This window comes from Anabrus simplex, chromosome 1 (genome assembly GCF_040414725.1).
Source record: "Anabrus simplex isolate iqAnaSimp1 chromosome 1, ASM4041472v1, whole genome shotgun sequence".
NCBI classification, from domain to species: Eukaryota; Metazoa; Arthropoda; class Insecta; order Orthoptera; family Tettigoniidae; genus Anabrus; species Anabrus simplex.
The window spans coordinates 670,518,688-670,544,658 of record NC_090265.1 but is presented as its reverse complement, the minus strand read 5'-3'; the positions used below and the strand labels follow the sequence as shown (position 1 = coordinate 670,544,658).

At 38.6% G+C, this 25,971-nt stretch overlaps 1 long non-coding RNA gene across 1 annotated transcript in view; it reads right to left on the bottom strand.

Moving 5' to 3' along the window:
* Nucleotides 1-25,971, bottom strand: part of LOC136871835 (uncharacterized) — a 121,329-nt gene that overhangs the window by 22,086 nt on the left and 73,272 nt on the right. Inside the window, exon 2 of the long non-coding RNA XR_011018043.1 lies at nt 9,046-9,469. This is a non-coding gene — a long non-coding RNA (uncharacterized lncRNA). The remainder of the gene's footprint in view (nt 1-9,045; nt 9,470-25,971) is intronic.

Sequence of the window (25,971 nt, the reverse complement as noted above, 5' to 3'; positions counted from 1 at the left end):
TACACTTCCTAAAATTGACAAATATTCGTTTTATGACAATGATTCCAAATAACCGTTCTTTTTCCGTGCATGTTTGCATGTTTTGGCCTTTTTAGGAGAAAATGCACGCATAATGCATATTTTGAAGATTTTGGATTTAATAGTGAATATTTGGACGTTTATATTGCATAATACAGCTTTCCTTCTGACTTTGGTGCACATATAATGTTAAGTTACATGACAGTGTCTTTTATTAATGTTGATTTGCAAAATTTGGGACCGTTTTTCAACGTTACATGTATATTATTGAGATACATAGAGAAATAGAATGTAATCATGACATCCTACCTGATAACCAAAGTTAGTACATACCGTACAGGTCCTATAATCCAACTTACCATCAATGAACTTAATGCCACTGATCAGGTGTAATATCATTTAGTTGAATTAATTTTTTCCGATTTTAGGTCGTAGACAGTTTTCCAGTAGATGCGCATGTAGAATTCAGCAAAAAGAATGAAAGCAAGACTTAATGTATATAAAATAAAATTTTGGGAAATTGCCTGCTGCGATAACAAAGTTGGATGCTGGAGGTCGAATATTTAGCTGTTATTGCAGACATTCGAACGTATCTGCAATGATCGCACGGAGAAGTAGCTGTGGCAGCTAGAGATAAGCTTAACAAAGTGATCCGTCACATCCTGATTTTGATTTCATCAAGCTTATAAAAGACATTTTGTGTGGTGAAAATGCAAAAGATGTACAATTTGACCTCATATTGTCCCAAATGTCTTCATTCAAGTATGCACCTGTCACTTGTGACATAGAAAGATCATATTTTTCTTTGTTTAAAATGTACTGACATAAACGGATGAGCTTAAGTCAAGACAATTTGGAAAAATTAGTTGTACAATGTTTTCAAGAGGAACTGAAAATGTAACCATGTTGATCTGAATTTTAATAGTGCATATTTTCCACTTTATCCTGCATGTTTTGCTGTATGATAGTGCATGAACGGATGCATATTTCGAGATTTGATAGTGCATGGAAATCTGGGCTCTAAAATTTTACAGAAGTGAAAAATTGTATTTATTATCTCTACTAAAAATAAACAAACATGTATTTTTTAAAATGGGGTTGAATCCTTTTTATTAGGATAGTGATATCTCAAAAAACGGAAGATGTTACAGATGTGAAAATTGGTATTTGGAATCTCCTTCAAAAATAAAGAAATATGCATTTTTGTTTTCAAAAATCCACTTAAAGAGAGGGGGAGAGGAAATTGAAAAATTAGTTGAATTATTTGTATGAAGATACTATTATCCCAAAAACGAAAGACGTTGCAGGCGTGAAAATTGGTATTTGCAATCTGCTTTAAAAGTAAAGAAACACGCATTCCTTTAGGAAAATCCAATGAAAGGGGGTGAAAAATCGAAAAATTAATTGAATTAATTGTATGAGGATACTTACATCTAATAAAACTGAAGTTGTTACAGGTGTGAAAATTAGTATTTTGGAACCCCTTTAAAAACAAAGAAAAAAGCATATTTGGGAGAAAATCATTTTGGGGGGCAAGGGTGAAAAGGAGTTAAATTCCTTTTAGGATGATACAAATCTAGAAAAGTGAAGATGTTACAGTTGTGATAATTGGTATTTAGAAGATCCTTTACTAATAAAGAAACAAGTATTTTTTCCCAGAAAATTCCCTTAATGGGGGGGGGGGGGGCGAGTGTGAAAGGAAGTGAAAGAAAGTGAATTCTTTTTATAGGGATACTTATATCTCAAAACTGAATGTAACAGGCGTGAACATTGGTATTTGGAATCTCCTTTAAACATAACTTCTGGCTCAGTGAGGAAAGCAACGGGGAAACTACCTCACTCCTCATTTCCCTAGTACGCCTAGGCCATCTATGACAGCTGATGGCGGAGCTGTTGAGGATCCAACCAGCCTTCAGGCTGAGGACTAAACATACATGCCAACGCCCGTAGCCGTGTTGAAACACCGGATCCTGTGAGATCTCCGAAGTTAAGCAACATTGGGCGTGGTCAGGAGTTGGATGGGTTGCCACGTGCTGTTGGCGGGGGGGGGGGGTAAGGGAATGGAGGATCGGAAAGGAACTGGCCACCCTACCGCATGTAAACTCCGGCTCAGGAACACCTCTGCGGAGGTTCGGAACTGCCTTCGGGCAGAATAACCCTTACCTTACCTTTAAACATAAAGAAACACGCCTTTTGGGGGGGGGGGTCATTCATTTTAAAGGCAGTGGGGTGAAAAAGGAGTTAAGAGCAATTGATTTTAGTGTTAATAATGTCCTTGACTCTGATCATAAACCGATAATTTTTTATCTTTCCTGGGTTTGTTTTTAAAAGCCATCTTTTCCTTTAGAAAACTTAAAAGTTAGATTACAGTAGATTCTCCTGGCATATAAATAAAAATTTAAACACATTGAAGTTAACGACAGGAATGATATCGACCGTGCAATTGTTCACCTCTATAACAAGGTCAATAGTGCACGGAAGTATATCATTCATATCGCAAGAAATCTCGCGCAGTTGTCTATGCATGAAAATGGTGCTGGTCACATTGTCAGCAATGACAATGGCAGCAGATATAATTTACCACCAAGTAGTAGTCTCGCATCTTGCTGTGGGTCCAGAACATGAATAATAATCATAATAACAACCTAAATTCAACTAATATCACCCACCCTAATAATAATGTTCTGGACTGTTGTCAAAATGTGCGGACCATGCTGGAAACGGGTCTTGGCCGGGTAATGACTACGAATGCAGTCCGGCCGCGGGTTCAGTACCGCCGACACCACGCTGGATCTCCCCAAGGATTTGATCTATATTAAAAGTGCTTATGAGAAAAGATGGCAAAGATTTGACCCAACTGACAGGGCAGAATACCGGGACCTAGTCCGGGAAGTACGAAATCTATTGCTGGAAAGAAAGATTGAAAATGGAACTTTGCCATAATCTCTCAAAAAAACAAGTCAGATTGTGAATTTTGGCAGATTAAATATAAAATGTTTAGCATTCCATTATAAATTTCAGTATAATACCGTAGCGAAGCACGGGTATCTTTGTAGTATAGTACAGTATATGTAAAAAAAATAAAGTATTCCTCATCAGGAATAGCTGGACAACAGGGAAATTTCATAATTAAAAAATATGTAAGCTGATTTTATCCTAAGAATTATAGTGTGAAAACTGGAATGGCAGTACATTAGTCGCATTGATGTTGTTGCTGTATGGTACCCTTTGTCTAGGGCAGCTATCCCTCATGGACTCGCTCTCTCTCTCTACCCTCTGGTGTCTTCACATGTTAATTATTTACGTTTATTTAATTTCTTATCAACAAAATGTTAAGTTGTTGCCCAATGATATACAGAGATTGTTTTTTAAACCCACAACACTAACTGCATTCCAATATTATTCCACTTGTATCACCAATAACAGTCATAACTGGTGAAAAAAAAGCTGTTAATTTTTGAATTGGTTTCTTTAGGCTATATCCGGATGATCTGTCAATAACAAAGGAGAAAAAGAAGGATCCGTGAGATATGCTGAAGTACCTGAAGGAGAAGCACCATACTTTCTATTTAAACCTCAAAGCAATCTATTCATTGCCAGGAAATCTGTGTTTATTAGTTTTGTATTCAAAGCAATATAATTTTCAGAGAACAACCTGGGACTATATTAGGCTGAAATGTGTTTGCTTTAGAATATGTTCTTCATTCCTGTATTTGTTCATTAATGTGTGTGCGAGTGAGCACATGCACTTACGCATAGTGTTGAGTTTATGGAACGACAGTCTGCATTACCTCACACCGCATATCCTTGTTGTGCGGACAACAATGAACTTCACTGTAGCTTTTCTAAATACACGTGAAATGTAACATGTACGTTTGTCCACTGTTATGCTTCATTTACTTAACCATTACTTTTAGAGAAGATGATCTGCAAACAGAAATAAATGATAAGCAAACAGGAAGTGATGGTCTTATGAGGCACTACTATAAACGTAGGGTTAAACCAGAAACAGTTGCCACAGACTGTTCAAGCCCCATACATCACAGTTTCAATGAGGCTACACTTGAAGAAGCAGCTACAGTCTGTAACTGATTTGAAAATCACCGATCCATACATATCAATAATGCAAGAAAAACCTATTCCTACACACAGCCTGCCTTGAGACAAAATATTGTTAAAATCACATGTGTTTATGGTCTGACACCATGGTTAACCAGTTTGAGTCATGTTGGAGGAAAAAATGTTCAACAGAATGTTGGTCAGCAGGATAGGAGAGATGGTGATATAGATTTCCTGATCATTAGATTCCATGCTAAAAGCAAGGATTCACTTAGAAATACTTCCACAATGCTCTGAGGGTATATGATGCTACTGACGGCGTTTCATCCATCGGATGGGCACGTTTAAGCCTTGAGCAGATTCCTTGGTGTTACTCATCTGTGGTAGGCTATGGGCCGACACTGAGTTCGACCTTCTCCCTACCCCATCATCATCACATGCTGCACATCATGTAACATGTAGCCATCATACTGGACACAGAAAAATACAAACTCGCATATGCTGCGCATAAATGACTGATGATCACAAGCTGCCCACTATCACAGCCAATGGACTTGTATGCAAGTGTCAGGGCCTTAGAAAAACACACACACCTATTCCAGCTATCCCTTGGAATTTAAACAGACACTCGGACTGAACATTACAAAATATGTTGAACGAGTGTCATATAGGCTACACTTCAGGTGCTGCCAGAATAAGAGATGAGGAAACAGTCCTATCAGGCAAGACGTAAGCAGAGTTTAATTCAGAACTTTTTTCTTTTTGTCTTTTTACGTAGCACCGACACAGACTGATCTTATGGTGACGATGGGATAGGATAGGATAGGATAGGATAGGATAGGATAGGATAGGATAGGACAGGACTAGGATGGAAGTGACCGTACCCTCAACTGAGGAACAATCCCACCATTTGCTTGGTGTGTACTGTACATGGAAAACAACAAAAACCATCTTTAGTGCTCCCGACAGTGGGGTTAGAACACACCATCTCCCGCATACAAGCTAATAACTACATGATGTGAACTGTGTAGACAACTCGCTCTGGAAATCCAGAATAAAAGTCTCCAAAATCTTCATCATCTGCCATAGGATGAAGGTTGGAAATATGCCGTCAACAACTGTGTAAGTGGCTTGTAGAGAGACTTTTTCTCTATATCACTCCTTTTCCTTTGTACTGATAAAAATTATAACAGCTGTTGCTGCACTGCCTTGCAGGTTGCAGTCGAAGAAATTTCAGAAGGGACACATACACGTTATGGCAATTACGATGGCTTTTCAAGACCCGATACTCAAGTACCATGTACATTAATGAGAACAACATTAACCAGTTGAATTTTAAAAATTATTATTATTATTGTTATTATTTTGTACCTTCTTACAACGCATTTCTTAGAAACTGTTTACCTTTAATTGAGTTTTTGTCCACATCAATCGTATCGAGTCTTTAACACTCTGTCCACAATACGGCATGAAACACGAGATGCAAAGTGGGGAGACCACGCCTAACAATTTTGAGGAACTATGTTTCTGTATGTATCACCACCTGTAAGCCTAATACAAAGCACTTTGAATAACTAAAGAATACCTGTAACCGATCAGCAAGTATCAGGGTAGGAATGATCAGTACTGCCTCTAAACTGTTACAAAATATTTGTTTGTCCTGCGCAGGAGTGGGCCTTTAAAGCAAGCTGCTATCCTTCCTAATATACGTTAGCCAATCAAAAACTCCTACCTTCCCCTTGGTTTCACTCAGACAGTTACTTTTGTATTAGGGTCTCCAGTGGAACATAATATTTCTGAAAGAGCTTACACTGATGAAACAGGATACAGTATCATGTTATGATACGTAACTCCCAACTCTACTTTGTTAAGAGAAAATTAGCCTTACCAATGCCCATCACGCCAAGAAGAGATCAAAGAAACCATTCCTGACTTGTAATTCACACACAAAGGTCTCATGGATTATACGAGGGTCGAGTCAAAAGTCATGGCAACTATTTTTTTTTTCTCGCAAACAGGAGACAACACAGAAAATCTAAGATATGCATTTGGAAATATAGGGCATGTACTTATGCATATTGCCTGAAGATAAATTCTGACTGCAGGATATTCTCGGAGGAAAGTGACAGAACACAGGTCATTGGAAAACATTGCTTTATTGTGGTATAGACAGCAAATACACAAGACTACGTACAAAGGACAGGTCTCCACTGGTTACAGAGGTCATTGGAAAACATTGCTTTATTGTGGTATAGACAGCAAATACACAAGACTACGTACAAAGGACAGGTCTCCACTGGTTACAGACCTTCAAAATAATCACCCAAGGCTTCCACTGTACGTTGCCAGCAGTGGGGCAGGCACTAAATACCATTCGCTGCATGTGTATTGCTAACATGTGGCACCTCTCTCCGAAACGCTGTCACGATGTCCTCTTTGTTAGCAAACCGTTGTCTTGGCTTCTTGACTTTGGGGATTAGATCAGTCACACGGGCTCAGATCAGGCGAATAAGGTGGGTGTGGAAGAACCTCCCATCCCCACCGTTGTAAGCGATTCTGAACGATGGGTGCTGTGTGAGCTGTCGCGTTATCGTGTAGGATTATGGCGGTGTCCAAAAGATCTGGACATTTGGTTCGCACTGAACGGCGCAACTGGTACAACAAAAAGGAACTGTAATAAACTGCATTGACAGTGTGCCCCTCACGCACTGGATGACACACAAGAACACCTTGAACATCCTATGCCAGGATTACCATAACCTTATTGGGTGACTGATTTTGTCGAAACTTGTGCCTCCGTGGTGACCCCGGACGATGCCATTCATTTGACTGTCTTTTCAGTTCAGGTTCATAAGCACATACCCATGTTTCATCAACTGAAAAAATGCGATTCAACATGCCTGGGCGAGTCGAATCAGCAGTTAATACACTACCCCATTTGAACATCTCCACCCACCTCACCACTGTTCTATAGAGCATGTCATGCACACCTACTGCTTCCCGCAGCTCTGCATGGCATTGGTGTGCATTTCTACCACGGAGAACTATTTTAATATACAATTGTTGCTCCTGCTTGTTCGCTTCCATTTTGTGATGCTCTCACTCACACACTGAACTTGGGGGCATACTTAAGACCCACACTGTCGTTTACAAACACCATCTTGTGGCATCATACGCAAGTACATACCGTACGTTTTCAAATGCATATCTGAGATTTTCCGTGTTGTCTCCTGTTAACAGTATTGACAATTCAGAACATAACTACAGATAGGGCTCAAGGGTGACAATGGAGCAAGCAAAAACAAGATACTGCAACTACAAAATTATTTTCTGTAATTTAGTATCTACTGGCATATATTTTTATTCGCCTATTATTTCACGAAGTTCTCTATTGTGACCCACCGTATATTTCAAGATTAAACTAATCCTATAAAGTTTGATGTAAGCAATATCAAAGCATGTAGACCTATAGCATATTTATGAAATGGAATTAACAGACAATTATATATATCTCCTGCAACGGAATGAACAGGGAAGAACAATGGCAATAGTTTTGCTGATTGAAGGTTTGAAGGTCAATCTCCCAGATGCAAGCTCACAGCCGTGCACCCCTAACCGCATGGCCAACTTGCCCGGTTACATGAGATTAAACAATGGATATGAAGAGGAGACCCTTTTTAGAAGGCTGATGAACTCAGCTAAAGATATAGCAACAAGTCTTCAACCTGAATACTAAATGCCAATCATTCTACAATTTAAATCAGTAGATTATTTAAATGTTTTACATTTAAAGTTCAATTTTATCAAAAGATTGATCTATACTATTCATTTGAGATTTTATAGAAAATGAGAACGATGACAGTGCCCAATGAAGGGAACAACAAGAATAAGACTAGCAGATAACATGGCTAAGCCTAAAATAAAACGAAGACAACTACACAGTGATAAAAATACTTCCTTAATATACTTTAGTCACAGGATAAGAAAAAATGCAAACTCAGTTGCATTAAAGGCTGTTCACCTGAAACATAGACTGCTGTGTAGGAACTTGCATAATGCCTTTATGTAATGAACAACATACTCTATATCAAAACAACATACCGATTACAATTTGAGAGTACAAATATTCACCCCCTACCATTCAGGCAACAAACCGAATGCTGAATAAACTTCTCTATAACCTGATTGTTAGCTGAACCACTCCTCCATAGCATCAGTAACCGCTCGATCAGCGTTAAATGCTTAATTATCAGAGCTTTCTTCAGCAGACCAAAGACATTACTGTTGCAAGGAGAGATATCTTGATCCACAAGACCCCAACGGAAACAGCATCGACTGTCCATTATTGTGTTGCTAGCATGTTGACGTGCATTATCATGGAACAAAAGCACACTTAATGACAGTTTTTCTGGTCAAAGCAACTTCTTTACACAAGAATTGGATCGTTCCTTAAAGTAGTGTTTTCATGTAATCATTCATCATGCACATGGCTTGAACTTTTTCTTCTACTTTGTGGGCGTGTCTCAGACTGACCACATTCTGCCACAAACACCAAACCATGCGGTACTGCTACCTCTTGGCTGTCTTATCACTTACTTGCAGTGCTTGTATTATTTCAATTAAACAACCCTTAAAAAAATATATAAGACTGCCCTCTTTCTACACTCACTAGCAGTGAGACTGAATTTGCAGATGACATGCCACAGGAAGGTGAACTATCCTCCATGATGAAAACTGAGAACACATTTGAATCAATTAAGGAGTCATCCACCCAACAACTGACATTATTTAATAAATGATTCATACAGTAACACAGTAAATCATTTGCAAAAATGAAATAAAATTAAACACAAATAACATACGCTTTCTATTGATCATATTAAGAATAATTCTATAGTCAAAAAAAAATACAGTTGTATGTACATTAAGTAATAAATGGAGCAGTGTTCTCAAATCACAGATAATTACCATAAAACAAACCATAATTCATATCACTTTTTAGAGTGTTGCACCATCAGCCCATGTTTTCTTTTTAAATGAGACACTAAGGCACATTTCTGTTTAGTTCTCTTAGAACAATACGGACACTGAAACTGAGGGTCTTTGCCACACTCAAATTTCCTGTGTCTATGAAGACTTTGTCTAAATGTGTATGATTTATTACACAGTGAACATATGAAACCTCCTGGTCTTGAATTTGACATGAGAGTCCTCCTAGATTGCACTAAGTCATGAACACCAGATTGGTACACATCTGATGAAGTATTTGGAACTGAATTACTTGGTAAACTTCGGAACTCTGATGGTGATACATCCGTTGCTATTAAACGTACGGTACTGCCAGAAAGTGTTGCAGGCCAAACAGTCTCCTGCAGCCACTGGTCACCTTCGTCTGAAAAAAAAGAAAATGTTTATTAACAAAAAAAAATAACATACAACACAAAAGAAAAATGTAAATGGTGATTTAAAACATAATAAATAATACTTATATAATGTGCTATTGAAAGTGTTTTTTTTTTTTTCGTCATTGAGTTTTCAAGTACAATGAACTCAAATAAGACTCAAAAGTTATAACCTCTTTCACAAATCAATTATTACATCCAAGACAATTTCTCCAGTAAGGGAAAAAGCAACCCACTGCTTCAAAATTTTCAGTATGGTCAATCTGATTTGGAGTAGCCACCTGCTCGGTCCATAAAATCTACATGTCTACCAATTTCATTCACATCAGAGTACATAAGGTTGCAGACTAAGCAATCTGGTATGGAATGAACCTAGTGTCAATTTTCATGAACAAGGCACTTAGTATTAGACTGTTCTTAAACGATCCTAAGAAATCAATAAAAATGATTCAATAATGTAGACTTTTTACGGTCGGCATGTAACAGACAGGTGCTATCTTCTAGACCAGAGCCATCCAAACAGTGCTCCCCGAGCACTATCGCTCTCGCCGCACTCCGAGCACTTTGGGGAAAGGTAGTTTCGGTAGTGGTGGGAGGAGCTCGGCTGGCTGAGCGAGCAGCCGATCCATCAGTTGCTAGTCTAGTCCAATGCGCTTTGTTGACAGAGTGTAACTAAATGTTTCGCAACTGTCATAAAAATGAAATGGCGTATGGCTTTTAGTGCCGGGAGTGTCCGAGAACAAGTTCGGCTCGCCAGTTGCAGGTCTTTCGATTTGACTCCCGTAGGCGACCTGCATGTCATGATGAGGATGAAATGATGATGAAGACAACACATACACCCAGTCCCCCTGCCAGCGAAATTAACCAATTATGGTTAAAATTCCCGACCCTGCCAGGGATCGAACCCGGGACCCCTGTGACCAAAGTTGAACTTAATTTGAACTTAAATTTGCGGTCTTCTTTAACTGCAGTGTGAACCTCCTCCTCGTCGGTGTGTTTCAAGGATCATGTAAGAGATCACAATAAAGGTAGAGATTTTAACCATGACCTCTAATCGTGCGTATAAATTGCTGACACCTGCACGTTTCCCTTTGGAAGAGACAATTGCTGTCACTCCTGTTCCTCAGGCAACTTCAACTGTAGATCGACGAAGTGTTCTAAGTGAGGAGGCCGATGTCCATGTGGATAGCGATATGCCTGGTACTTAACCAGCTTATCAAAGCTATGGAAGAGCTCCACAGTATAGTTGACAGTGCTAAGTCGACATCCCCTCCCTCCTCTCTTGGTCTTCTGGATACAATTTTTTCAGGTCCGCATTGAACTGGGAATGAGATAATTGTTAACTTCCTTAAGCACCGGCTTCTCAATTCGCCTCTTAACGATCGCTACATTACAACAATTTGAAGATTTTATGGAATAGTTTCAGTATGGTTTTACAAACATTTTTTAAAAGTGTCAGAGACAATGTTTTTAAGAAGATTGTGCCTTCAGTGTTTGTTGTTTAACCTTATTCCGATTCTTTATGATCACTACATTACAACAGCCTGAAGACTTTATTGAATAGTTTTAATACGGTTCTACAAAAACACTTTTTAAATGTGTCAGAGCTTATGTTTTTATATAGATTGTGTTTTCAGTTTATTTTGTTTAACTTATGATTATTTAAACCAAATTACATCTGATTTTATCAATTCAAAGTTTAATACTTGCAAGTCTTGGACAATATGGACTTGGAAATAGTATTATTATAACATGGTTTAAAATCTTCATTATGATTTTTATAATTTGTGTGACGTAGATAAACTTACATATGTTTGCCAATATTTCCAATGCACATCAGCTGATGATGACGCAATATAAAGCGTTGAAACTAGTTCTGATAAAATAAATATACATGTTGTAATTTCATCTTAACAACATTTTAATGTATTGAATAAGGTGGATACGAATTTTTAATAAATTGTCGATGCTGTGGCATGAGTGGAAGTCGGGCTAGAGGTGTGCGTGCCCGTAGTCCCACTGCTAATAACCGGTTGGCAACAGTTTGTGTTAACACTTCTGAGCTCACGAACCCTCTTATCTGAGCTGTGGTAGCTGTACGATCTGCTACTGCTGCCCTTACAATATGACGATCTTGGCGGACATCTGTGCTGTGTGGATGTCCAGAACCTCGCCCACTTGTGTGAGAATGTTCACATGACCATTGCAACCAGCATCATTGCACAACTGATGCAGCACGTCCAACTTGTATGGCAATTCTCCAAAAGGACCATCCCACCACTCGGAACGCCACAATTTGACCAATGATAAACTCGCTCAGTTGGCTGTAGGAAGCAGGAGTGAGTTCCCGTGGCATGGCGCCTGATTGCTTCTCACATTTACATCACACTGAGCCTTATGGCTGTAAACATTCCTTATTAAGGCGTTCTGGCAGCTATGTCATACTCTATCTGTTAATGGACGACGTTGAAACCATTATCAGTACATCTATCATCATCCTCGTGGCATCTGACGTCATCAGATCAAAATCGATGTTATCTATTGGTGTACACATTTTTTTTCCCGGCAGTGTACCTTAAAAACTATGCGCCCCCAATATTAATGCTAGAAGATAAATCAGGAAGGTTAGCCCACAGTAATCAAGAAAATGCAGAGATCCTCGCAGAGACATTCAACAAACTTAAATTGCGATGACCCACCAGGAAAGTTGGAAGTAAATCCTGACACATCCATTTTATCCACCCAATATCTAATGGATCCTCCAACTATCAATGAGGTAGAATTCACAATTAAGGAACTAAGAAATTATAAGGCATGTGGTGATGACCTAGTCTTTGCGGAAATCTGGAAAAACGCACGGAAAGCAGCAATCACAAATTTACATCACCATCTAGTCAAAATGAGGATCAAAGGGAAAATCCCAGAACAGGAGACCTCAGGTGTAATCCATCTATTATCAAAAAATGAGATAAAAAGCTAATCCAGGCAATGACAGAGGAATAACCCTTTTGGACAGCACTTACAAAATTTTCTCCCGCATAATTTACAATAGGATAAAAAACATTCTGGAACCACAACTAGGAGAATACCAAGGAGAATTTTACCCATACAGAAGTTGCCCAGACCAAATTCTAATAACTAACTAATAATAGACCATTACAAATGCAGAAATAAACAGCTGTTTATTTCATTCATAGATTTCAGAAAGGGTTATGAAAATATACACAGATCCACTTTTTTTGTTAAAATCCTCAGATCATATGGCCTTCATCCTAAATTAACAAAAAATATTGAACTAACTTTAACCAACACAATTTCAATGGTTCAAATGCTTTTACAATAAATATAGGCCTGAGACAAAGTGACAGATTATTCCCACTGCTCTTCAGTGTGGCTCTACTGTAGATTATATCATGAAAATTGGGCAAAAAGCAAACCCTCCTAAAATCAAAATTGGAACAAAACACTCAATAAGGACAAACTGCCTAGGGTTTGCAGATGATTTAACTCTTTTAGCCCTTGACATGGAAGAAGTACATGCTCAGATCACCAGTCTCCAGAAAACTGCATTAAAAATAGCATTAAAAATATCCTTTGAGAAAACTGAGGTCATCCCAATGAAACCCCTTGACATAAACAAAGTTGTCATAAATAATCACAAAATTAACATAGTCCTACAATTTAAATACCTTGGAGAAATTCTTATGCACAACTTAAGCGAGAAAGCAACATGGATAAAGAACCGACACAATGGGGGGGGGGGGGGAGAAGCACAATTCTAACCTGGTCAACTTATTTTAAAAAAATACTTGTCAATAGACACTATGATCCAAAACTACAAAACTGTAACATTGCCGAAAATCACTTATGCTTGCAAAACCTCATTCCAAATTAAAAATGAAACAAGAACTGATCAGTTCCTCAAAACTGAAAGAAGAATTATTAGAACTTGCAATAAAAAGTACCAGGTTGAAGGAGTCTGGAGAATCCTCCCCAATGAAACTGTCTATCGAGAATGACCCAGTTACCAGCATTATTTAATTTCATTTCCGGGTTGAACCGTGTTGTACTTGTCTGCACATCACGTGCAGTTTGCTGACGTTTCGAATACATTGCAGTATTCTTTGTCAAGGCGACTGAAATACCCCTACTCAATCCGAGGTAATCAGTCTCCCAGGCAGAAATTACACTACTAGAGTGGCCCTGACCTTGGCCTTTTATATCCTAGCCTTTCTGGCTGAAGTAAGCCCTGGCTGACTCGTGAGTATTCTGGAAAGTATGTGTCACAGCCAGGTAGTGGGGGCTTGCCCGCACTGTTATGTAATGGAGACGCGGCCCATGTGTTTATGTTGTGGTCTCTATGTCTTAAACTATGAATGACAGGCATCCAAGAATTACTGATTTTATATCCTTCTTCTAAATTTATGTTGTTCGGATGTTTCTTGATTTCGATAGCCTCGCGGATTTTCCTTTCCAGATTCCAAGGGATAGCTGCTAGGATCTTGGTCTTGTCAAATGATATTCCGTGCCTAGTTTTGTAGGAATGCTTGGCTACCGCTGAAATATGATGTACCAGCATGATGAAGAAGTAAAGAATCTCTTATTTCTTTCATATCTTACGATTACCAGAAAACAGGATTTTATGACTACTAGTTATGAGAAATCTGGGAAAGAAGACAAGAGGGCACTGGATCAAAGAAATTCAAGAGGATCTCAAAACAGTTGGACTCGAAATTACAAATGCAGAGAACAAGAATAAGATTACCACTCTTCTTAAGAATCACAAATTTTCAACTGAAATGATGCACAGAAGGCCTGTAGAGGTTTCAGGCGAATTAAGAACACTGCAATCAGAACGAATGAAGAAGTACTGGGCAGATACACCAAGAGCTCTGTATACGCTAATGATAAATTCTTTCGAGGATTTATTGCTGGAAACAAGTATCATTAGTGGGAAATTTGAAGAAGATGGGAATGTTGCTACTTGGAGACTGGAATGCTAGGATAGGTGAGTAGGGCCCGATGTTCAGCAAAGAGGATGAGACGAAAATAGGGGGAGGAAGATGAAGTAAAGATAAAGAAATAGTTATGGAGCAAAACTCTTAGAATTGTGTGCGCAGGAAAACTCACCGTTCTGAATGGTTGGTGGGATGGGGATAAGGAAGTGAAATTGATGTATATTACAGCTCACGGAGGAAGCGTTACCGATTTACTAATTACCTCGGAAGACATGTTAGGGAGAATCAAAAGGATGGAGGTAGGAGACTGGGTTCAATCGCATCATGCACCGGTCTGGGTGTTGATAGAAAGAAGTGTGGGAGAGGCAAGGGAGAGATAAAGAGGAGTAACGAGAAGGGTAGAAGTTACATCAAACATAAATGGACAGATAACGCAAAACGGGAATTGGATGCCCTTATAGAAAATGAGCTACAACTAATTACGTGTAGCTGGGAAGTTGCTTTGAAGGAAGAAAACATTGACAGAGCGTTAGAATTGAATACCCAATTAAAAGGGTAGCTTGGATAGACAGAGGAAAGAGAAGTAAGGTGAGAGGAGAGGAAGGATGCTATAACAAGGAATGTGAGGAAGTAAAGAAAAGTGTTTCATGAAGTCGCGAAAAGAATATAGAAAAAACGGAGGGAGTAAAGAAAGAGAAGTTTTCTGTAATTTAAGGAAAGAACACAAATTTAAAATTGTTGATGGATGAAGAAACAGAGTCAATAAATAGGGAGTGTAGGATGAAATCAACCTGAGAGAGTATGGGACAGAATTAACAAAATGAATAAGGGAGGGAGGAAGTTTGATAAACAGAGCATTGATTACGACCAGTGGGTGAGCTACTTCCATTGAGTTATTAGGAGGGAAGAACAAAAGAAATTATAGAAAGGGGGAAAGAGTCCTATGGAGAGATATACAGGTAACGATATATGAACTTGATAAAGAAATTGCAAAAGAGGAAGTACTTAAGGGTAGGTTGGCGAGCGGAAGTAATGGTATCAAAAACAGTTTTTGGAAAGAAATAGGTAAACATGTGCAAATAATAGAGGGCATAGTAAAATTATTCAACAGAATTTTCGACGGCAGTAAATTACCAAAAGAGTGGGAATCAGAGATTATACGCCCAATCTACAAGAAGAAAGGTAATAAAAATCTCCTGAATAATTATAGAGGGATAACTTTACTGGACTCATTAAGCAAGATTTACACAGGCGTATTAGCAAATATACTGAGGGAATGGGCAGAAGAGAATTTGGTGTTGTCAATTTTTCAGGGTGGTTTCGGAAAAGGTAGAAGGACGTCAGATAATATGACAGTGAAGATGATCCTAGAAAAATACCTGAGCAGGGAAAGAGGTAAAGTATACTTAGCAGCCATAGATTTTGAAAAGGTGCTCAATACAGTGAGTAGAAGAGCATTAATAGAAAAATTAGGAAGGTTGGGGGTGTCAAGAAACATTATACGAGCGATTGAGGCAACATATCTGAATGTTGACTGTTGCATTAAACTACAGGAAAATATAATAAGTAGTCCAATAGATTGTAAGAAGGGATTAAAACAGGGATGCAAGTTATCCCCGATTTTATTTCTATTAATCATAAACTATATATTGCAAGGGCACGGAGATAATAACTGGGCGGTGCCGGTAGTAAACAAGTTAGAGATCCCAGGACTGACTTTAGCGGATGACGTGATTCTACTGACCTTAACCCATATCTGCCCAAATTATTTTTCTGTGGAATACTGCGATATATTTTGTAAGTACTGATGTTTGTAACCTAAATGAAAGGCTTATGATGATTTTAGGTTCCATTAACATATTTTCACGGAGATTTACCGTGTCGACATATGTCGACAGTGAGCATGGACGGGTAGGGTAAGAGACATGCTCGAAAAAGGAACCTTTCTTCGCATTTTAAGCTTATATGAATGTAATAATTAATCAGTTAGTGAATATTAGTCACATAAGTGTTGAATAAGCAGAAAATATTTTTAAAAACGTGATTCAAAACATAAATGAGGAACAGTTTCATCTCAATTTAGAATGCATACAGTTTCAAAACAAAAGGACAATAATCGTATGTTTATAGTACTTGTTATACACGCAATACCAAATTTTGAGCAAGTATGATCACTCTGAAAATAGCAAAAAAGGAAAACTACGAGTAGAATTTCAAAACAGTTTAGTCTGCGTTTTGAGGTTACACTCTGCTTCTCTTCATCCAGTCTGGTTTAGCGTGAGTGAAATGACTCGAAACAAAGGACGTGGCGGCCAACGTTATATTTTTGCACTGTTTCCTGGCAGCTTTACCACAGTGAGCGCACCGCACTTGCTTCCAACTTGTTTCAAGGTAGTGGAAAACCCCATCGGAACGCACTTCTGGCAACACGCGTGAAGATACTTCAGTACTCGGTCTTCATGCGTTAGGACGCGTAATGGCATGAGATAGGATATATGTCCTAACGATGTAGCGTGTGAAGCCGAGAAGGTCTAAATTGGGGTCAAACGGTAAATTTGCCATGCATTGTCCATGGAGACGTTCAGAAGGAACACAATTAGAGGCCAGTACCATTACTTGTTTTTGATGCTGATGTGGTAACAAGATACATTTTGATCCAATTGATCGACGCTCCCCATGTGCATATTATGCAGAATTATACATGCTGGCTGAATTACTGTTATGTATTTCATTTCAGCATTACCATTGTACCATTTTCACTCATTTTTGTACACACCAGTTCAGCATCAGCCCGGAGTTGATTACCAGAGAGTCTGTATATATCTCCACAGGACTCATCATCATCGCTATCCCCGTCACTATGGAAAGCATTTTCAGGTTGTTCTATGTATATATTAGCATCTAGGATGTTTTGTGATTCCTGTAGGATGATTATGATCTGCTCGACGGTCACTCTGAGAAGAATAATTTAAAATTGTATATCAGTACTGAGGCAGTCCCATTCGCGTCCACTGTCGACATATGTCGACATGGAAATTTTTTGCTCTGCTACACAAAAGCAACTATAAATCAGCCATAAATGAATTCAAAACCTGTTAAAGGCATGTTTCGTTATTACGTTTATCACAACAGTCTGATCTTACTTTCAACTGTAACAATATTATAAGAAAATATTACTCACCGCGACGGAAGCAACATCCTCGAGTGTATATGGAATGATATTTCATATGCAGCCACGATATAAGGCGCGAAAACGAGCGATTCTTGTTTTCGTGCTGTGCAGTAAGTATCAAACTATGAACTGTAAGCAATGCACCTCAAAAATATTATTCAGGTTTACCGATATAAGATCGACAATATTCAGATATTAACGTCGACAAATGTCGACAGTGGGCACATATGGGTTAAGAGGAGGGGGGTTGTGCAGAGAAATTTGAATATGCCAAGGAGTGGTCCCTGAAAACTAACGGAAATAAATCAAAGGTGATAATAATGCACAAGAATAGAAGAAGAAAGAACAAAATTAAATGGGTGGTACAAGGGGAGAGGTTAGAATATCTAGGAGTGATTATAAACAGAAGAAGTTAGTTAGTTAGTTAGTTAGTTAGTTAGTTAGTTAGTTAGTTAGTTTATTGCCTTTCTTATATGGTGGGGCTCAGGCTATGAAGCCTGCTATTATGCCAAACCATATTATACAACATACTGTGTAGTCGACATACTTTGTCCTTGTGGCAGCCTCCGCATGGGGGAAGTTGTAATAATAATAATAATAATAATAATAATAATAATAATAATAATAATTTACAGAATAATGTACATAAAATCATTTTTACATATATTTCTAAAAATCACTAAAAGTAATTTACTTAACCTCTATAATTTTCTATCCTTATTGATTAAGAGCTAATTATTAAATTTTTACGTTGGTGAAATCTACTTTTTACATATTTGAGTACCACATTAAACATTTCCTTTTAAATAGCCTCGGACTGCATATGCCTTTAATTTCAGCTGGGATCGAGTTCCAGGAACGTATGGTAGCAGGTATGAATGAGTTGTACGAGTTACTGTGGTGAATGGGAATGGACAAGAGGGAACGTGTGGATGACCTTGAGGGAGCTCTATCGGAAGGGGAGAGGTATTTAAAGTCTGTTCTAAGATAGTCTGCTTTGCTAGTTTGCAGAATACTGTGGAGAAGGGAAACAGCGTGGTATTTACGTCGTTCAGTCAATCTTAGCCATGACAGCTGAGAAAGGAAAGGGTTAATATGAGTTTATATTGGGATATTTAATACGAATCGAGCACAAGCATTGTAGGCTCGCTGTAGTCGACATGAAAGGGTTTTGCTCATACTATTATAAACTACATCTCCATAGTCAAATATTGGAAATATTAGACTCTGTACTAATAATTTTCTTGTGTTTCTTGGAAGGAAGTCCCTCATCCTTTTTGCAGAATGTAATGAGTAGAATACTCTTTGACAAATTTTTGTGACGTGTTTCGACCAACTTAAATATTTATCGAATACTACTCCAAGGTTCTTTACATGATCACTAAATGTTACTGGTATTCCACTGAGCATAACACTGGGTATATACGTGTTTTGTATTTTAGCATGAGATTTATACGTGCCAATTATGATGGCCTGTGATTTTGATGGGTTCACTTTCAGGCCATGTCTGCTAGTCCAGTCATTAACATTTGCTAGGTCTTCGTTTAACTTTGTGATTGAATTGTTTAAGTCATTAGGCTTTGTGTGAATATATAACTGAATATCATCTGCATACAGGTGATATTTACAATTGGTCAGCGTCTCAGATAAGTCGTTCATGTACAATGAGAACAAAAGTGGTGACAATAATCCTCCCTGAGCCACGCCCATCTTAGTGGTTTGCCACGAAGATGTATCGTTTCCCACTGATACGCGCTGCTGACGATCAATAAGATAGGAGTGTACCCAGGTTAAAGTGCTGTAAGAAAATTTCAGCGCCTTAAGTTTAGCGAGTAATGTGCCTCTATCTACACAATCGAAGGCTTTCCTTAAGTCCAAGAGAACAAATATAGTCATTTGTCCTTTATCTATCGCTAGTTGCATGTCATTTGTCACTTTAACTAATGCAGTGGCAGTACTGTGGTTTTGTCTGAATCCCAATTCATATTTGTCAAGTAAGTTGTACTGTATAAGATATTCAGTCATTTGTTTATGTACTATTTTCTCCAACAGTTTTCCTAATATAGGAAGGTTACTTACAGGACGATAATCTTCGGGACTGTTGGGGTGGTTGTTTTAAGGGAAAGGTCGAATGATTGCATGTTTCCAATTCGAAGGGAATACTCCAGTCATGAGTGAGTTATTAATGATATGCATGACCGCTGGAGGTATGATGTCTATGATTCTTTTTAAAAGAGACAGGCTGATTCCATCATGGCCAGTGGACCCTGACTTTATTTCACTGAAGACTTCCCTAACGTCACTGGGGGTCACATGAGAAAAGTAGAACTGCTCGCCATTATGTCTTGTTTTTGAGGATATTCTGTTAATCACTGCTGCTTTGGTCTGTTCGTCAATCTGAGAGGATCGTGAGCTAAAGTATGAGTTTAGGTCAGCTAGTGGTACATTACAGTTGTCATCTGTCTTGTTTTTGCATAATCCCATTTCGCAAAGAGATTTCCAAATCTGACTAGAATTTTGAGTGTTCAAAATATCATACGAGTGACGTATTTTAGCATTTCAAATTAACTGTGTTGTTCTGTTTCGGAGTTTTTTATACTTTCCGAAATTGTCAGATGTAGGATATTTCACGTACCGTAATAATTATAGGCTGCGTCTCTTATTTTCATCTGGTCGCGTATTTCTTGGGACAGCCATGGGTTTGAAGGTCTCTTTACCCTAACAGTGCGTAGTGGTGCATGTCTGTCATACAGAGTCAGAAGTTGTTCGTTAAAATGATTTACTTTTCTGTCAATGTCATTTATGAATTGAATGTTGTGCCATGGTATGTTAAGAGCATCTTCAAAAAATATGTCTTCATTACAGTGTTTAAAATCTCTATTTGTAATTAATTTCAGCTTGAATTTCGGGCACTTCAAGGAATATGCAGCGTAAACCATGTCATGTCGGGAGAGACCGGGAACAGGAATTTGTCTATGAGTTAGGATTCGGTTGGTATTATTAGTAATTATTAGATCGAGGAGCGTACGTGAGTTGGCAACATGGTGTGTAGGGTTTAGGGGTAGTATTGTCAAACTAATGGATGGAAACATCTCAGTCAATCGTTTTGTTTTTGGTAGATTTGTTTGTCAAGTCTGTATTAAAATCTCCCATTAAAATCAAATGCTTATACCTGGGTGTTAGATCATGTACGACTTCCTCTAGATTTGTGATGTTACCAGTCTTCGGTGGACGATACACCACACCAAGCAAGCACTTCGTACCGTGAACTATGAGCTCAACGAACAAGAATTCAGGGCTACTGGAGAACTCACTGGGGGATTTTAATTTCACCTTATACTTCACATCATCCCGTATGTACATACCGACTCCTCCACCGAGCTTACCGCTCCTGTCATTCCTAACTAATGAATAACCATTCATACTAACAAGAGATGAAGGGATAGACTGACGGAACCACGACTCGGAGAATAGTATGGCATGCAGGTTGCAGGTTGAGAATATTTCAGAGAATTCCGGAAATGCGGGAGAATGCTCTGAATGTTTACATGAGCTATTTCTAAGGAGGTAGGGTAAGGCGAAAGAATGTCTTGAAGGTGATTAGCGGTACTTAGGGTGGGGGCAGGGAGATACAGGTAGTGACCTGCTTGTGACTGTGGGTTGGAGAGGCTGAAACTAGAGGCATTTGTTTCCTGGTTACTTGTTGCTGCTAACTTAAAATTTAACTGTGGTTATAAAAGGAAAAACTACACTAGATAAAATTAAGAAACTAAAAATTGAAATTAATGATAAAAATGTAGGCTATAGCTAGAGTTGAAATTCTGATTGAAATTCTAAAACAGCGGTATTTAGTTTACAGAATGCCGGCTCATCGCTAGCAAATACGATCGAGATCTTCGCGATTTGACACAGGTATTTTACGAGTTCCCTGCTTAACATAGATTATGCCATCCTTTGACCACACGTTCTGCACATTGAACTTACTTATAGCGTCCTGTAGAAGCCGCAGTCTCTCTGGGGTTAGGTCCTCTCTAACTGTTTTATTTGTACCCTTGAGTTTCTTTTTGTTTATAAACATCGCATTTCCTTTCCGGTACGAAACAAACTTCACAATTATGGGTCTTGGATGGCCAGTTTGACTTTTCCCAACCCTGTGAGATCTGTCTATTTCGTCCACTGAGAGTTCCACCCCAATTTCACGAGCAATATCAATGACAATATTGTCCGTGTTTTCTCCTGCAGTTTCTTCCACACCAAACACACGCAAGCACCGTCTTCTTTCGTACTGCTCTAAACTGTCTGTTTTAATTTGCAGCTCCCTTTTTAATTCCCTTAGGGTCGTGTCTCTTTCTTCCAGCGTACGCTTTAGTTCCTCAATCACGCTCATATTGAAATTTATGGCTTCTTTCAGTTGCTCTACAACTGTCTTCGTCACCTGATCTTGGATGAGGTTGGCAAGCATGTTGAGAGTCTCCTTACTGCTCAGCGCTTCCTGCACTGCTTGCTTCACAATGGCTTCCATTGGCACCTCTTTAACTTGGGTGGCATGATTGTTTTTGTAGATATTTTGCTTCAGGTTTCACTGAACACTTCACGAACACTGACGTGAATAACTGTACAAGTTAGAATAATGTATCACACTTGCGACTGTAAAACTGCTAAAATTCACCTCCTAATGCCGCACAAAAAACGAGCCTCGTATTTCGTGACTATACACTATCAGTCATTTTGAACATACTGATGGGAAGATCAAATAAAGAGAGCAAAATGGAAGGGGTTAGCGGCCCTCTCAGTTGTTAAAATTCTCGAGTCAAAGATCACGGGGATATATTATAAAATATTAAGGTTAGTGCTAAGGACATTTGTGTTAAGTAGAGTTCTGTATGGGGCTGAATTATGGGGCCTTGAGGAAAAAAGAGATGTACTAAATCAAATTATTTGTAAATTTAATAAGGCAGTAATGAGACTACTGCAGTGCATAGCGAATGCTGGGGCGATATTAATGTGTGGGGAATATATAGAAGTGGAATACCTTAAGACAGTACTTAATTATTGGATGCGTTTAAAAAGAGGGGAGGGGGCGAAGTGCTGCAAGCGGCTTACCAACAACAATGGAAAAGTATGTATGCTGAGTGCTGGCTATCAAAAATTAAAATGTATCCAGAGAGGGTGGGGATGGGTTACATTTGATAAGAGGTCTTGAATAGAAGGGACAGCAGAAGCCACAGAGCGATTATAATGAGGATTAAGGATATACAAAGGCTAAGACAAGTAGAAGAAAGCAGGAATAGAGCATCACTTAGTGTATCTAATAAGGTAATACAAGTTGCAGAGATAAATATTAGGAACGTGGATAGAATGATGAGAGGGGGTCTATTGTAGTGGCTTATGGGAATGTACAAAAATAAGGGGTGGATTAAGAAAAAATATCATTTACAATGTACATTGTGCGGGAAAATTGATGACCAACACCTGGAAGGGTAATATAAAGAAACATAAGAGGTAGGAGAGAAGCTTTTGAGTCCCATTAATCAAGAGATATTAAAGCAAGGGGATGAACAAAATTTTTTTAGGGTAGGTGATTAAAGAATGGAACAGGGGAGGAAACTTGAATCGGTATTTATGTGCGGTCGAAAAAGTATGTGTAAATAAATTAAAAGAAGGTGACACACAAATTTATAAAAGTTGTGTGGACTCACAGGTGGACTTGTATTTAAATGATTAAGTTGAACAGTGTAAGTAGTACTATAAACTGCGAAGTCAGCAAGTTGAAATGTAAAAGGAATCGGAGCACGTACTTAGTGGCTGACAAAATGTTATGATTGAATCAGCTAGCCTTAGCATAGTGGGATAGGTTTCAAGTGAATATGGTATGTATGTAATTCTAGGCTTGCTGACACAATCAGGTCAAAGGAGGCATGTTATTAGCCTGCCTTGAGGGGAGTCGTGTTGGTTCATGAGCATCCTCATGATCCTCTGGCAATTGCCAAGTATTTGGTAATCACCAGACTCCATCTCGCAGTTATCACTGCTTAAACAAGCTACTATTCTTATTATTCTTAAGTTCTATTATTATCGTGAGCATCTTCGCGATACCCTGGCAATTGCCAAGTATCTGGTTAACACCAAGCTCCACCCCGCAGTAATCACTGCTTAGAGGAATTACTATTCCTATTATACTCACATTATATATTGTTTAGTTCTGTCATTGTCAGTTTGATGCCACCAGGTATTCTTTAAGCGTTCGTTTTAATTTGATTGTGTTATTGTTTAGTTTTATGTAGGTTGTAAACTGCAAAAGCTTGCTTGGGTTTGAATATATAGTTATTTTTCTCTGTTATAAGATCGATTAGGTTATACACTGTAAGATCTGGAGGGAAAACAAAACAACAAAAAAAAGTAAAAAATACTAGGCAGATAAGAATCAAACAGTACAACCTTCAAAGAAAAAGTGTACATGGAAGACTCAAGCGGCCAATGTGTCCAATAAAGTTAATTAATAGTAATAATAACAATATAGATTATCCTGTGTGATACAGTGATCCTTTCCACTATGCTACTTTTTGCTTTCTTTCTGAGTAAGACACCCACTCACTCTTGAATTTTGTTAATTTGCTGCTCTTCAGAGTAAATGAAGGCACCACCCTCTTCTGTCCTCACCTCCCCATAGCCTGTCCACCTCGTTTCAATCAACCCAAGCATCTACAGTTTATACCTTCCCGCTTTTGCTATTACAAGTCTGCCAGTATCATAACACAGTTTTCGCATTCCACAATCAAATTTGTTTTGTGTATTTCATTGCAAAAGTCATCTCCATTAACTCCAGCCAGTATAAATTTTGTCTGGTTTCTGTAGTAAGTCTGTTTAAGGTGTGCGAGTTATTGGCCCATAGCACCCTAGTCCAGTAGAGGGACAGCCTCTTGTCTGTGGTAGACCGCAGAATTTTTCTGTACGGGTAATCTCTCTTAGCCTTTAAAGATCCCTCTTTACCACAAGGAAGTGGTTTATTCCTTATTTAACCCCAAGAGGGGCTGCCTCCTCCGCCTGCTTCGCCATAACAAAGGACTCCTCTGCTGTTACTGCCATTTAGGTCTTCACCTGAGCCCCGTTAGACAACATTTTTCAGCGTTCCTGCACGGCCGTAACAGCTACCGTAGCAGTCATGGGACATACATACACCCCACTGTACATCACCCTGACAGGCAATCCCTACTTCATGTCATTCCCCGCCTCCCACAACGTGGATGAGGGGTTCATCTTATGGGAGACACAATGTGGGTGGCGACGTGTAAAACTTATTTACAATATATCTCTACCCTTTAGTCCCATTTCCTGATATGAGGTTGGGGATGAGACAAGATAAAATCAGACAGCATGTTTTATGGCTTGAAGCCCTTCCTCAGTTGAGGAATTAGTGAAGATAAAATGAATGATGGTGAATGAACCTGGAAAAGGAGGTGGAAGGAATTGGCTGTGGATTATAAATAGGAACTGCCTGGAAGTGAAAATGGGAAACCACAGAAAACCATTCTCAGGACAGCCAAAGGTAGGGCTCGAACCAATTTATCTCCTGAATGCAGACAGAGCTTGGCTCCACAGTCCTAGAGCATTGACTTACGTTGCCACTCTGCTGAAAAACATTAAATTTCAACCGAGTAAATTTGCCACTAAACGTGGTAAGTTCACGTTACTCAATTCAAAATTCAATCCTCACCATAAACACCTCAATCGTAAGATAAAACATCACTTTCCACACCTCTTGCATAAACAGCTGGGTTTTTTTTAAATTCACAGAACAAGTTATATTACTTTTGTTGACATTTTCATAATATTTCTGTGAAAGCAGAGTAAAGAATGGCTAAGGATAGCAGGTGCAGTGACTGCAGGTGTGAGTGGACATTAAGGAGTATGAGGAAAAGAGTTTGAGAAATTGAGGGAGATGATTTAGGTTCTATTGGAGAAAACTGAATTAAGATAGAAGTAACTCTTAATTGTTACAGGATCAGATGATGCTTCAAATACCTGAATTCCCCGAGTTGTATTTTCTAGAAATTTAGCCACCTATTCAACTATTCCTTTGTCTAGGCCAGCAACACTCATTTTCGTCAGCATTCTCCCATGATATACTCTATCCAAAACCAAGGATAAGACAATAATGACACAGTCCATTTGACCTCTTGTAACTAAAATATCTGCAATATGTTGCTAGAATCTTGTAAGTTAACCTCAGTGGAATAACCTTTCTAAAATCTGAACTGCCTTCTGTCAAACCAGTAATTTTGCAAACACATCTAATATAATGAGAAAGAATGCTTCCTTAGTGCTTACATGCAACACATGTCAAGCTGATTGGCCTGTAATT